Source organism: Cupressus sempervirens, chromosome 3, assembly GCF_028749045.1.
Source record: "Cupressus sempervirens isolate cs-2001-9-10 chromosome 3, ASM2874904v1, whole genome shotgun sequence".
Lineage (NCBI taxonomy): Eukaryota > Viridiplantae > Streptophyta > Pinopsida > Cupressales > Cupressaceae > Cupressus > Cupressus sempervirens.
The window spans coordinates 955,980,810-955,995,703 of record NC_143120.1 but is presented as its reverse complement, the minus strand read 5'-3'; positions in this window follow the sequence as shown (position 1 = coordinate 955,995,703).

Here is a 14,894-nt window from a genome sequence, read left to right as displayed (position 1 = left end):
CTATTGCAAAATTTTGAATAAACATGACTCAGGAAATGCATATAAGGTGGAGTTTCCAGATGGGATTCACATTTCTCCTATCTTCAACATTGTAGAGTTAACAAAATATCATGATGATGGTGTAGATGAGGGGCTGATGCTAGAGCCATGTCTAATTCCTACTTCTAAGGACGAGATAGAAGACATTCTAGATAGTCATGTGGGTAGGAGTACTAGAAATAGGTAGTATGAAGAGTACCTGGCGAAGTCAAAAGGATGACCAATAGAGGACTCAACTTCGATATTAGCAGTGGAGGTTTCCCATTTGGGTTTTCCTCTACCATAAAGTGATAAGGTCACTTTTTAATCTACCCTAAGTGTCTAATGTAGGAGCATCCACTAGTGTAAGGGCAATCCTATATTGCCCAAAAATATTCTTAGAGATAGTTTCTGTTTAATGTGTTTTCATTTCTGGATACCCATTTGGGTCAAATAAAGGTTCCAACTCTCATAGTTCCACTATTAGTTTTTTGTGTTAGAGTTTTATTAGTTTTTAAGCACCTTGGAATATGTGCAAATGTAGAAAATGAGTTATTTTGTAATTGAGCCAAAATTATGATGAGTTAAATGGTGTAATTTGGAGGGATTATTGTACTTGTAATTTAAAACACTCCAGACAAAGAATCAGGTCAAAAGGCTTAATAGTTAGAAAGTTATTACAATTTTAATTTTCTTGGAGACCTCCTAAGAATTCTTCAAAGTTAGATATGGGGCACTAAATGGCCTTTTATATGGCCAAAAAATGGGGGATAAGCAAAGCTAGTTCATAGGGTTGTAGAGCACTTTGACAGCTTTCTAAAAATGTAAATGGTTCATCACTCAGAATTATGGTTCAAAAGTTATGCCTCTTGGAAGTTGAACTACCGTTTCTAGATTCTTCTAGTTTTACACCAACTTCTAATGTGATTTTTGGAAGCTTCTATTTTGGTAGTAGATGCCAATTGACATATTCTAGAATGTATTCCTAACCCTAAACCATTTGGGGCTTATTTAAGAACATTTCTCGCATTGTAAAGGCAACTCTTAGTGGAGTTAGAGAGAAGGTACTGTGTGGAGGATTTCTTTCTCTAGAATCATATTGCTGTAAGTCCATAGGGCATTTTTAATTGATAATAATATTTCCCTTTTCCTGTGTGTTCATTCTGGTATTTGGTTGTGTCTCCATCATAAAATTTATATAAAAAATTTGAGACAAAAGAATTTTTATGAAATTGAATTTAGTTTCTAAATTGCTAAGCCTCATTTGGAAAGAATAAAAATTGATTGCTCAAAATTTTGAATTTTAATGGAATAGTACAAAAAATTTAGGACAAAAATAAGAAGTAGACGTATGTCTAACCAGCTTAATCAAAATCAAGAGATAATATTTTTAAATAATATTCTAGATAAAAGAAGTAGATTCATGCCTAGACATGACACATATTTTTGGGTACTTTTATTGTAAATAATTAATTAATTATTAATCTTCTACTTTAGGTTTTTTTGAATAAAAAAACTCTCATGTTTGACGACCTTAACTAATTCAAAACTCTACAAAATTTATTATTTCTTTTTTCCTTATCACAAAAGAAGCATAGAATGTGATGCATCTTTTGGATTTCAAAAATGTTGTAGCATTTGAAAGTTATAGTTATTTTTCAAGCAGTGTGTTAATCAACACTTTATAAGTAACCCCATTAGAAAATAAGTAATAATTACTTACTAAATGGATAATTTGACAAACCTTACATTTATTGAAAGCTAAGAAAATTCTTAAGAAACCCTTTTAACTTTATTTAATTTTTGGTGAAAAAAAGTCGTCAGCTACATGTTTGAAGTGAAAAATGCACAAGAACAGGCCTAAAAAACAATTTCTAGATGTTTTTACTATTGACCATTTGGGTTGGTATCAGAAGATATAGTAGGCCTCATAAACGTATTAATTTTTTTTAGTATCAGGATGGGTGGAAAAAAGTTGGAATAGATTTTGAAATGCTTTGAGGCATTTCAAAACTAAATATTTTTTAGATCACCACTTTTTGGCACACCATGATCTTGCGCATACCTACTCACCAAATGTAAAATATTTTAAGGTATTTGGAAGCAATTGCTAAATTCTTAAAGACAAAAGGAATGGTAAATTAGATGCTAAAAGTGAAGAAGGTATTTTACTTAGCTATTCCACAAGAAGTAAAGATTGGAAGTGATTGAATACTAACATTAACAAAATTGTGAAAAGTGCAAATGTGAAGTTTGATGAATATAAAGAGGTACATGAAGCTGAACCTATGAAGGAACCTAAAGAGTATAAGTCCTTTATATAATTTTATGAAGGTATGCCTATTGATGGGGTTGCTATAAATCAAGTTGTAAATCAACAACAAGTATGAGTGACTATCAAGTCATATACAAAGAATTTTGAGTTGTATTTAGGAACTGAGTTGAATTTAGGAGTCGAGTTGTAGATAGAAGTTGAGGTATATTATTATTTTGAGATAAGTGTACATGAAAGGAAAGCTGATTTACCCGATAGAGAAGTACATAGTGATTCTTAAGTTGACGAACCTATTAAAGAAAGAAGAGAAGAACCAAGATTGTCAAAGTATGTTAGAAGACATCTCCCTATTAAATAAATTATTAGAGATAAAGAAGCTAGACCAAAAATAAGGAATAGGTTGAGAAGTGATACATATTAGTTGAGCATGCATGAGCTTAAGACAATGAAAGGTGCCTTAGAGAATAAGGATTGGAGTAAAACCATGAAGGAAGAGATTGATTAGATTGAGAAGAACAAGACATGGACTTTAGTAACCAAATTAGAGGAAAAGAATGTGAGTGGAACCAAGTGGGTGTACAAAAAAAAGTATGAGAATGGTGAGGTCACTATGAATAAGGAATGATTAGTTTGGAAGCGGTAAATACAAGAAGAAGGAATTGACTATGGAGAAACATTTGCCTCAGTTATATGAATGACAAGAGTAAGAACTCTAATTTCTTACTTTTCATACAAAGGTTTCAAAGTTTATCAAATGGATGTGAAGTCAACATTTCTAAATTGTATACTAGAAGAAGAGGTTTACATAGGATAGCTTGAAGGATTTGTTGATCCAAACAGTAAGAACATGGTATGTAGACTACACAAAGCTATATATGGTTTAAAGCAAGCCCTAAGAGCATGGTGTGAAAGGCTTCACAATTATCTTGTGAAGATTGGTTATAAGAAGACTGATAATAATAGGAATCTATACTTGAAGATAGAAGGAGGTAAATGTATTTTACTAATTGAATTTTTTGTTGATGATATCATATTTGGAGGTCAAAATGCATTATGTAAGTCAAATGCAAATGAAATGAAGAAAGAATTTGTGATGTCTATGTTTGGAGATCAAGTTCTTGTTGGAAATATTTAGGAATAGCTAGGTTACTTGTTAAAGGATTTGAAGTGATTCACCTATTAGGATGAAACAACAAATCTCTGACTTACAACTAAATTGTTGATTGAGATCCTTGAAGTACTGATCACCTTTATGTGATAGATATAACTCTGTTGCTCCTGATATGGCCTTATAATAAACTTCACTCTACTACTCATTCACATTTGTGTGCTTACATTCCATTCACATTATCTCATATTCAGTATTATACTACTTTGGATATGATACAATACATTACATATATCAATCCAATTTATATACTTACAAAGTCAGCCATTATACAAGTTAACACCAATATTACAAAGTCAGCCCAAATGTAGATAAATAGGTTCTAAAAAATGACTTGGTGAAGTTTTAATACATGACATCCACTGTCATTACTCAAAATTTTCATGCGATTGGTAGAAGTAGAGGCTCAGTCCATACTAATCACTTCAATGTAATTTTGAACTTAGTATACACTGGTGACTTGGTAGTTATAGTGTCACTCGATAGAAACTAAATTCCCTATTTACCATGACTATACTTGGTAGACACTATTCTTCATTCAACTCAATCAACACTGGCTTCACTTGACTTTAGCTATTAACTTAGTAGAAATTGTAAAGCTCGACAAACACTGAATTGCTCAGTTTGAACTGTACTGCTTGGCAAGCACTGAACTACTTGGTATGAACTATAGTACATGGAAAAAATTGTATACAAAATCTAAATAAGTGTTGTCACTAATAAAAAACTTGACTTTATGTCAACAATCTCCCTCTTTGACATTAGTGACAAAAACACTTATCAGCCAAAACTTATGTACAACATAGTGTGATACTTAGCTTGGTATGGCATGATAATTTTTGAGATTTTTAAAAAATTGTCTTTCTAAGTCTATTACATATACATTTTCTTTGCATAATTCTCCCCCATACAATGTCTATATCATGTTAGGCATATTGACATACTAAGTCTATCTCCTGGTATGGTATCTTTCTCTCATGATATTTACAAATATCTCTCCCCCTCAGTTATATATAAATGTCTCTCTCCCTTTTTGACAATAATGCCAAAGATTTATACATAATCTACTTATATGGAGACACCAAAATGTGAGAGAAATTTAGAATGTAACTTAAGAATGAGATTTAAGGTCTTATTTGAGTTATCTTGCAAAACTTTGCACATTTATAGAGCAACTTGCACTTCTATAGAGAGCTCGATCATGCATTTTCAATTGAGAAATTAATATCATGGATCAATGTTTTGGAATGGGCAATGTGCTTCTACATTGTATCCATGATGGGAAGGATCATATTTTGAATGTCTATGAGTGTAGATCGAATCCTTGCTTCCTCTCTCAACAATTCTACCTGCATATCTAATAAGAATCTGATCTTCATATGATGTGCAGAGCTTGAACTAGGGTCGAGTTGCAATTGCTTTGCATTAGCCATCAGATATTCATCAATTTTATTCAATTTTCTCTTTATTTCCTTAGTATGCTCAGTAATATCACATAACTTTGCAAAAAGTGATGTTGCATTTGTGTAAGAAGTTTCAAGACTTGTCAAAATTGAAGAAAGCTCTAGCTTCTAGATAGCTATTTGCTGAGCAATGTGCTCAAGTACTTTGTTATCAAATTTATTTTCTTCTTTCTCAATTAACTTATCTTGACAACTGGAATCTTCATTTAATTTGCTGACTACCTCTTCTAATTGCAACAAAATGTGTTCAGAAGTATTAACTTCAACACCTATAGCTTCAATCAAAATATTCTTTGCATCCTCAGTAATCTTATATTATCTGTCTTTCTCTTCTTTAAGTTTCTTCTACTTTGCCTTCTTTTGAAGAAGTTGGCCAACTATATGCATTTGATCCACATAGATATTATCAAAGTCCCATTTGGGAATCTCAATTTCCTCATCTAGATTTATATCTTCATCTATTTCCTTTCCACTAATTAAAAGTCTTTATTGAATCCTTGGTTCAATTATCTTTGAAGTTGATACTTTAGAAATAGAAACAATAGTAGGACTAGTAGTGAAAATTTGTACAGTGCCTACTAGTGGAATACTAACTGGAATACTTACAAAATCCAAAATTGATTTATTTACCAAACTTCCCAAAACTAAAATATTTACAAGTGAAGTACTGACAGAAGTATTTACAACTGAAGCACTTACTAGAGTATGTACAACTAAGGTAGCCAAAATTGTAGAATCCAAAACTGTACTTACTACTAAGGAGGTTAAAATTGTAGAACATTCTATATCCATTACCGAAGTTAGCTCAACAATTGAAGCATGTTGCAGCTTGGTGGATGAAGTGGTAGGCACTTCTATCAGTGAAGTGCTGAGCTAAGAGGTAGTAGGGAGTGATTGGACATTTGATATATCAATTGTTGTCACAATCAAGTCTGAAGCTATCTTTGAGCTTAATGTTGTTGCAAGTTTTGCTGGAGAGTGAGAAAGTAATGCTATGATAGTCATAGCTATCTTGACTAGTTTGACCTCTTCTTCTTCTTTCCTAGCTTCCTCTTCAACTTCTTCCTATTTTTCTTCTTCACCATCCTTCATTAGCTCCTGATATTCTTCTACATCAGTTGTGACAAATGGAGTAGAGTGTTCATCATTTTCTTCATCCTTGTCACTGTCATCACCATCATCTTTGATTTCAATAGGATTTTCACTTGGTTTGTAAAGATGTAATATATTTTTCCATAGGTTTGCAACATTCTTCCCAACATACTCTATATCTTTCATCAAAACTAGACAAGTGTTGAACTTTAAAGTCATTTTTTTCTCATTGTCTTTTAATGCCTTATTTACCTCTACATTAGTCAAGTTGGGTACCAAAAATTTTAATGTTTGAGCAAAAATGTCTTTGACAGTCTTCTTGGTGTTCTCCCATCTAACCTTGACCTTATCTAACAAAATTGCAAGGATCTATTATGCTAGATGGTCTGGAGAGGATTTCCATCTACCCAATTTGTCCATGATCAGATGTTCAACTTCTTTCTGCTCTGTTGGAGTCCTTGTCTCATACTTGAGTGCTTTAAAGTTGTTTATTCTAGCACCTTCTCTCAGTATCTTTAGCCTTTCCTAAAATGTAAGAGGAGGTTGGTTGAAGATTACATCACTACTTTCTTTTCCTCCTTTCTTCCTAGATTTCCTTGTAAATACTATAGTGGATGGCTTTGGTGGCTTGGTGATGATCACCTTGCCTTTCTTCCTTGCTGGCTCTTCTTCCTTTTTTGATTCCTCTTCATTCTCTAATTCTTACACATCTTCTCCTTTTCCTTTGATTAACGTAAGAGGGGTTCTTGATTTTCTCAAATTTGTTATCTTCCTCTTACCTTTGTTTATAGCCTATGGAAGTTTGATTTCAAGTTCAATTCTTTCTTTTGCTTCATCATAAGTTCCAAAGAGAGGTGCCTTAGGATCTACAAGCTCATTTACCAAGGCTTCAATGATTTCCTTCCCCTCATCAATGTTAACCTCATATGGAAGAGGTTTTATCCATGCAACTCTGGGTCTTACTACCTAGATGTATACTCTATCACTATCTACCATAAAGAAAACATCATCCTTATAATCTTCAATTAACTTCTTTGGCATCCTAAATCTATTATTCATCTTTTCTTTGAAGGTTTCAAAATAATTATCTATGATACTATCAAAATTTTTACCCATTTTAGTGATGTATTCATTAATTTGATATAAAAATGGCATGTCTTTTTCTCCATACAATTGTGCCTTTTGAAGGGAAAAAATTTTGATCATAAAAAAAAAAACATGTCAAAAATGAAGCAAATTTGCATGGATTATTCTTTGAAGTTCTAATGCTTTTGATTTTTTTGTTTAGCTTCTTTAAGAATAAATTTGCTAAGTCATATAATAGATTCTTCTTCATGAACTTAAAAGCTAGGTCAACTACTTCACATGACACACTATTGAGTCAACTTGAACTATAAATCTTGTGTGTTATTACATGGATGCCAAATTTTAGTTCTATATCAATCACATTACTAATTTTCATTCCTCTACCATCCCATTCGACTAGAGTTTTCTTTTGTAACTCATCTCAACCTAGGGTTTTAGTGGCTTTAGCTTTGGTGAGCATGGGGAGACCAGTAATCTGATGTATCATTTTCTTGGTGGTTAGAACTAGTTTCTCTAACCATAGTTGACCATTATGAACTCAACTTAGGATATGCTTAATCCATTTGATTTGAAAGTTCTGAGGTAGGTGAGGAATACGAGTTAAACTTTTCTCTTCCAAATGTTTGTGCTCAGGTTTGATAATTTTGTTTCGACAAAGTTCACTTAGGGAATTATCCATTTCAAGGGTTCCTATATGTTGAATTGCACATTTAAAATGAGTTCAAGTATCATTTATGAGAAGTACCTTTGGTGGTATCTACAACTGAGCTCCATTCGGGTCGAGGGTTTTGGTGATCGTTGGAACAAGTTTGAATTTATCGGCTTTCCATTCAATACCTTGCACCAACATCTCAAATCCTTTCTTCGCCTTGTTGCTGCTGCTCGATGCCATGATAATTTAGTAAGCTGAGAGAAATCTTTGAAAAACTTCACTACAAATTCTACTCAAAGTTGCTAGGATGGTCTGCAAATCACTTTGTTTGCAATATTTTGAATTCACAGTGAAAATGAAGTCAATTTCCTACCTTTTGATCAAAGCTCCCATTAATGCTTAGTATGGTGAGAGCCATGATGGCATTGTGCATGATAGCCTATCATCCACTATTATATAGATTGCTCAGTGAAAATCTTGTAACTTGGTAACCAAACATAACCATGTTACTCTTGACTTTTCTCAGTAGAGTCTATGACCCAACCTTGCTCGGTAGAGAAGTTTATCTAGTGATAACTATTACCGATCTTGCTGATGATACTTCTATATCTTGAATAAAAGTATGAATCTTTACTTCCTTTCAATTGGAACTTTTTAAGATGTGACCTTGAAAATACAGTTCCAATTCTTCCTTAAGAACATAATTGGAAATGCTAGAGTCACCCACTTTGTGAGTGACATGACTATCATCACTCGAACTAGCTTGGTTGGTAGATTTAATTATCCACTGCTATCTAATCTACTTCCTGATGCTATCAGCTTTTTCTTTCTTTCCATCTTCAATTCTACTTGTATTCATGCAATTCTTAGCTATATAACCAAGTTTAATACATGTGTAACATCTTATGGTGGTATCATTTCTTCTCATGTGATGTCTAACACAATTTATGCCAATGTGTCCATATTGTCCACAGTAATGACATCTACACCAAGTGTTGTAGTCCCAATTGAATATCACCTTTACAAATTGTTCAATTGGATTGAATATCATAAATTTGGATTCAGATGCCTTGTGACCTTGTTTCTTCCATTTGTGACACTTGCCCTCAAACTTTGGTTTTTCTTTGCATTCATTAGCTTTATGACCATGCTGACTGCAATTTTAGCATTTTCCATTGATTTTTTCCTTTCCATTACTCCAACATTTGTTTGATATATGAACTATCTTACCATAGTGATTATAGGTAGGTTTTTTTTTCTTTTGTGCACCTTGCTTGGAGGACTCACCTTCTTCTTTATATCCAATAACTGCCTTACCCTTTTTTCCTATAAAGATTCTTATCATTTTGCTGATTCAATTGATCCATATGTGCTTAGGATTTCATTATTTTTTCATTGAGTTGCTTCTCAGAACTTAAGTCATTCCTTAAACTTTAATTGATTTGTCTTTTAGTTTTTAGATCATTCCTTATTCTTTCATTTTTAGATCTTAGACTCATGATTTCTTCATTTACATTAGAGATTTGATCAATAAGATTTTCTTGTTGAAGGGATTGATTTTGAATTTCATTGTTCCTTACCTCCAAGTCTTCTTTTTCCTTATTTCTCTGTTATGAGATTTCACACAATCTTATTGACTAAATTTCTTGTTCTCTTTTCAATTTTCTTAGTTCTTCTTGCAAGGAGCCATTCTTTTCTAAGAGTTATTTGATTGCATCATTTGCTTCATCTAAACTGCTTGAAGGGGGAAAATCTTCAATCTTTTCTTGAACATACTAATGGTCATTCATCTGATTTGCAAGTTCCTTCCTTCTTTTTAGAGATTGAGAAAGATGCTCTTTTACTTTCTTGAGTTGAGCTATGGTCATCTCTAGATCTAACTTTTCATTGTCAATAGCTTTGTCAAGTCTGAATATCTCCATTGTCCTTGATCTTTGCTCAAGCTGTCAAAATTTATCTTGAGAACCAAAATGCTCTGATACAAATTGTTGGAAATATTTAGGACTAGCTAGGTTACTTGTTAAAGAATTTGAAGTTGATTCACCTATTAGGATGAAATAGTAGATCTTTGACTTACAACTAAATTGCTGATTGAGATCCTTGAAGTATTGATCACCTTTATGTGATAGATATAACTCTGTTGCTCCTAATATGGCCTTACAATACACCTTACTGTACTATTGATTCACATTCATGTGCTTATATACCATTCACATTATCTCATATTAATCATTATACTACTTTGGATATGATACAATACATTACATATATATAAATCCAATTTACATAATTACAAAGTTAGTCATTACACAAGTTAACACCAATATTACAAAGTTGGCCCAAATGTCGATACATGAGTTCTAAAAATTAACTTGGTGAAGTTCTGATACATGGCATCCACTATCATTACTCGGCATCATTATGCACTTGGCAGAAGTAGAGGCTCAGTCCATAGTAATCAATTCAACTTAGTTTCAAACTTGGTATACATTGGTGACTCGATAGATATAGTGTCACTCGGCATAAATTGCATTCGCTATTTACCACAACTATACTTGGTAGACACTATTCTTCATTCAACTCGATTAACACTGGCTTCACTTGAATTAAGTTGTTAACTTAGTAGAAACTATAAAGCTTCGCAAACATTGAACTGCTCAGTTTGAACTATAGTGCTTGGTAAACACTAAACTGGTCAGTCTAAACTATAGTACATAGCAAACACTATATATAAAATTTGAATAAGTGTTGCCACTAATAAAAAACTTGACTATATGTCAATAGTTATTTGTTAGTTTTCAAGTATATTAGATGAAATATGGTATATACATCACCCATCCTAAATATGTGAAGGAAATATTGAGAACTTTTGGTTTCAATGATTCAAAACTAGTTAGGACTCCTCTGGTGATGTGAATTTTTTTTTATAAGACTAATGGTTTCATTGAAGTGAATCAAAAATTGTATAGGTCTATCATTGGCAAGTTGCAATATGTAGTACATAGAAGACCTAATATTGCATTAGTTATTGGGATTGTTGCAAGATTTTCTTCAAATACTAAGTCAAGTCATTTGGTGACCATTAAGAGAATTATGAGATATCTGAAAGGAACATAAGATTATGGTCTACACTACAAGAAAAATGACAAATTTTAATTAAGAGCCTATAAAAATGCTGATTGGGCTGGAAAAATTAATGACGTAACGAGTACAAGTGGTGGAGCATTTTTCTTAGGAGAGAGATTGGTTAGCTGGACTAGTAAGAAACAAAATTGTATATCTGAATCTACTACGGAGGTCGAATATATGGCTATTGTAGTAAATTGTACAAATGTGGTATGGATCAAACAACTACTCAAAGGTATGAAGGATGAAGTCATTGAACTTGTGGTACTTTATTGTGATAATAAAAGTGCTATAAACACATCAAATAAACCTGTGATGCACACAAAGACTAAGCACATTGAAACTGAGTATCATTACTTGAGAGAGTTGGTTAGAGACAAAGAAATGAGGATGAAATATGTGAATACAAAATAATTGATAGATGATATAGTCACAAAATATTTACCCAAGGGTGCACATGAATATCTTAGAGGTAAACTAGAGGTGATACCACTATCCCTAGCTACTTAAGATGCATGAGTAGTGTCTTGCATCAGCTGAGTTGAATGTTGTATCTTCCAACTTGATGTAATGAATATTACTTTAGGAGATGCCTAATGTACTAAAGGAGCTATTAGTTCCTGATTTAATAGATTTAAAAATAAATAAGAAGATAGATGAATACATCTAAGGCTAGAAAATTCCTATGATAGATGCACTTGATTGCCAATCTTGGGCCAACTATAAGGCATAACTCCTTCACTTTAGGCTCTGCAACACCTAGATGAGTAAACCTTGAGGTTCTAATATATGGTACCAATGCAAATAAATAAATAATATAAACCTATTAACAATAGATGAAAACCTTATGTCTTCTGATACTCATGCAATACCATAGGAATGAAATAGCTACAAATCATAACCTATGAACCAATAAGCTAAGTGAGGGTTAATTTATTTTATCTCACTATAAAACATGGAAAACTGAACTAATTTTGATTACATTGATTTGTGAAATGACCTTCATCTCATCTTGCATCTAATTTAGTTATCACTACCAAGTTATCTATTGCAACATAGAGTCATTACCAATAGGATTCCCTAACTCAATTGCCTTACAACTAAGTTTATTAATTGAAATTGTAACGCCCCGCTCGGGAACCCAAGAAAAATAAACCTAACATGTTACAATGTTTACTGAACTATTTTTTTTGTGAAGTTTAAACAACATCAAGATAACATTAATGCGGAAGCAATATGAACATACACAACAAATACACATTTGCAATTACAGATATAGTTTCAATTCCTCAAAGGTTCCTTTACGTTGAGTCACATTTAATAATCTTAAATTAATTAGTTTAAGTTTCAAGTACAATGTCTCAAGATCATAAAGGAATAATAGATACATAGTCGCATAAGAAAATGCATAAGTATAAACAATACAATGAAAGTACATCCAATCAATAACATCCACTGCACATGTCGCAGGGTATGTGAAAATAGATACTGTACAACAGAATACATGATAACATATATACTTCATCTAAAAAGAAGTCTCTGAGATAAGAAGTAAGAATGATAAACATACATCTTCTACAATGAACATCCAACAGCTGGCAATGTGAAAGGGAACCCAAATGGTAAGAAGGCACTACCTCCCGACCGCGTGGTTACCTAGTCAGGTTTCCACTCCCACCGTGCAGGGAAGATAATGAACGATCCACAAACGGCTATCAAACATAAAAAACTCCTAGGCATGGAATACCTACTAGCCAAAACTATCTCAAAGGTAACACATACTACTCAAGAAGATAAAATAAACCTGAAAGAAAGAACACTCAATCCAATACTGACATCACATAACCAAACATTATATACAAACCAAGTATAAACCAAATACCAATATCACAAGATAAAGTCAACAAAAGATAATCCTCCTCAAGTCAAAAACCACATTTCAAAAGTACAACATAATGAAACACCAATCATCATCAATGAAAGTAAGTAACCACAATAAACACATCCAACAATAGATACACCACCAACAATAAGTACACCACATCCAACAATAAGTACACCACCAGAGATACACAAAAACTACAGAGGAGACTTAGGCTACATACTAGGGAGTGTCATCACATGGCTGCTTGAGTTACCCTGAACTGATCTCTAAATAGACCCCGGACCCTCAAGCGTTGAGTTACCCTGGACTGGTTACTCTGAACCCCGGACCCTCAACATCACACATGTGGAAATTAGAAAGCCCTCTCAAGAAGACGAGGCACTCATCTCATTCCCATCCTTAGTCTATACAAGCACTAAAGGCATGGGTAGATCAAATATCTCTAACTTATCTTTTTAGTGTATTTTTTTCCCCCCCATAAATTTTAGTTACTAGATTATCACTTATTACATAACTTGCATTAGGTTACCCTGGTACTGACCACTTTGGGTCCCGGACCCCTATGCAAGCCACTCCCAAGTCACGTACCTAGACAACCTCTCCTAAGCACATAAAAACATAGTTGTGTCCCATACCACAACACCCATAAAGATCAAACTTGGTTCCTTAACAGGCAACCTGATAACAAGATGGATCAAACTAAATCCAAATACACATAAATGCTCACAAAACAAATCTCATAAGTATAAACTCCAGTTTGAATCACAAGAATCATCATAACATCTAGCCACATAATAGTATCCAAGAAATCTCACAAAACCTCTGGTGTACATCCTAGACTGGTCGACATCTAAACAACACCAAAATCCAAAAAGAAATATAGACAGTACATAGAAAACATCATAGTCTCACAGTTGGATTTGATTGATAATATATTGTTGAATTAATGTAAGGTTTCAATTTTCGTTTTCAATATAAGTTTCAATTTGCATTTCAATGTATGTTCATGTGTATACGATTCTCAGTATTACTCATACAATACACCCATGTATTTGTTTTAATTAAGGTTTTAAATTTCCAGTTTAATACATGTTTTCAAGTAAGTAAGTTTTCCAGTTAACCTTCATAATTAACCCTTGCAATTAAACTCATTCTGGTTCATATAATAACATATCAAGACTTAGAAGTAATACTAATCATTTATTAAATTATTCGATTACTAAATAGAAATATTTCCCAATTCCATTAATAATTCAAATGGTTAAATAGTAAATATTATTAACCATACCACTGCTATCGTAGCTTGCGTCAGTAGCGTACGGCGCCGGCAAGGGTTATAAAAAATTTCATTTTTTTTTTTTTTTTAAAAATTCTTTTTTTAAATTAATTATTATTATTATTATTATTATTTTAAATTTCTTTTTCTTTTTATATTAATTTTTTTTTTTTTTTTTAAAAATTTATTTTATTTTATTATTATTATTATTATTATTTTTATTTTTATTTTTTTATTTATTTTTTTAATTTTTTTTTAACTAAGTCAAATTTCAATAATTTTGTTTATTAGAAGAACAACCCTTCTAATAAATTTAGATAAATTATTATATATGAAAATTTTAAGAATTGTATTATAATTCTATATTCTTTATTTTATAATATTTTTGTCAACGAACTTCATAACAATATTATTTTAATATATACATATTTTAATAACATTTATGATATTAAACTGATAGGAAAAATAAATTGAACCCTTCGAATTTTCAATGCTAAGATTTTCATTTCCAAAAACAAACCCCTTCCAAATTTAAATTTCTTAATTCCATTTTAATTCAAAACCCAAATTTCAATTTAATACTAAATTTCTTTCAGAAGTAAAACAAGGTTTTCTAAATAGGCTTTTTTTAATCCCGATTCCTAGAAGAAATCAAATCGCAAAAGATTCAGAAGAAAGGTAGCAAGATTCATTCAATAAAATTTGAGAAAGCAATTTCCAACAAGCACGAAGAAGACAAAGATCCGAAAGTGTTTCTAGAATGGTTCACAAACCCTACCTTGATCTGATGCTAACAATCTGGTGAAACCCTTGCTAATCCGAACCCTTCCAAGCTTCCAAAGATTTCTTTGCT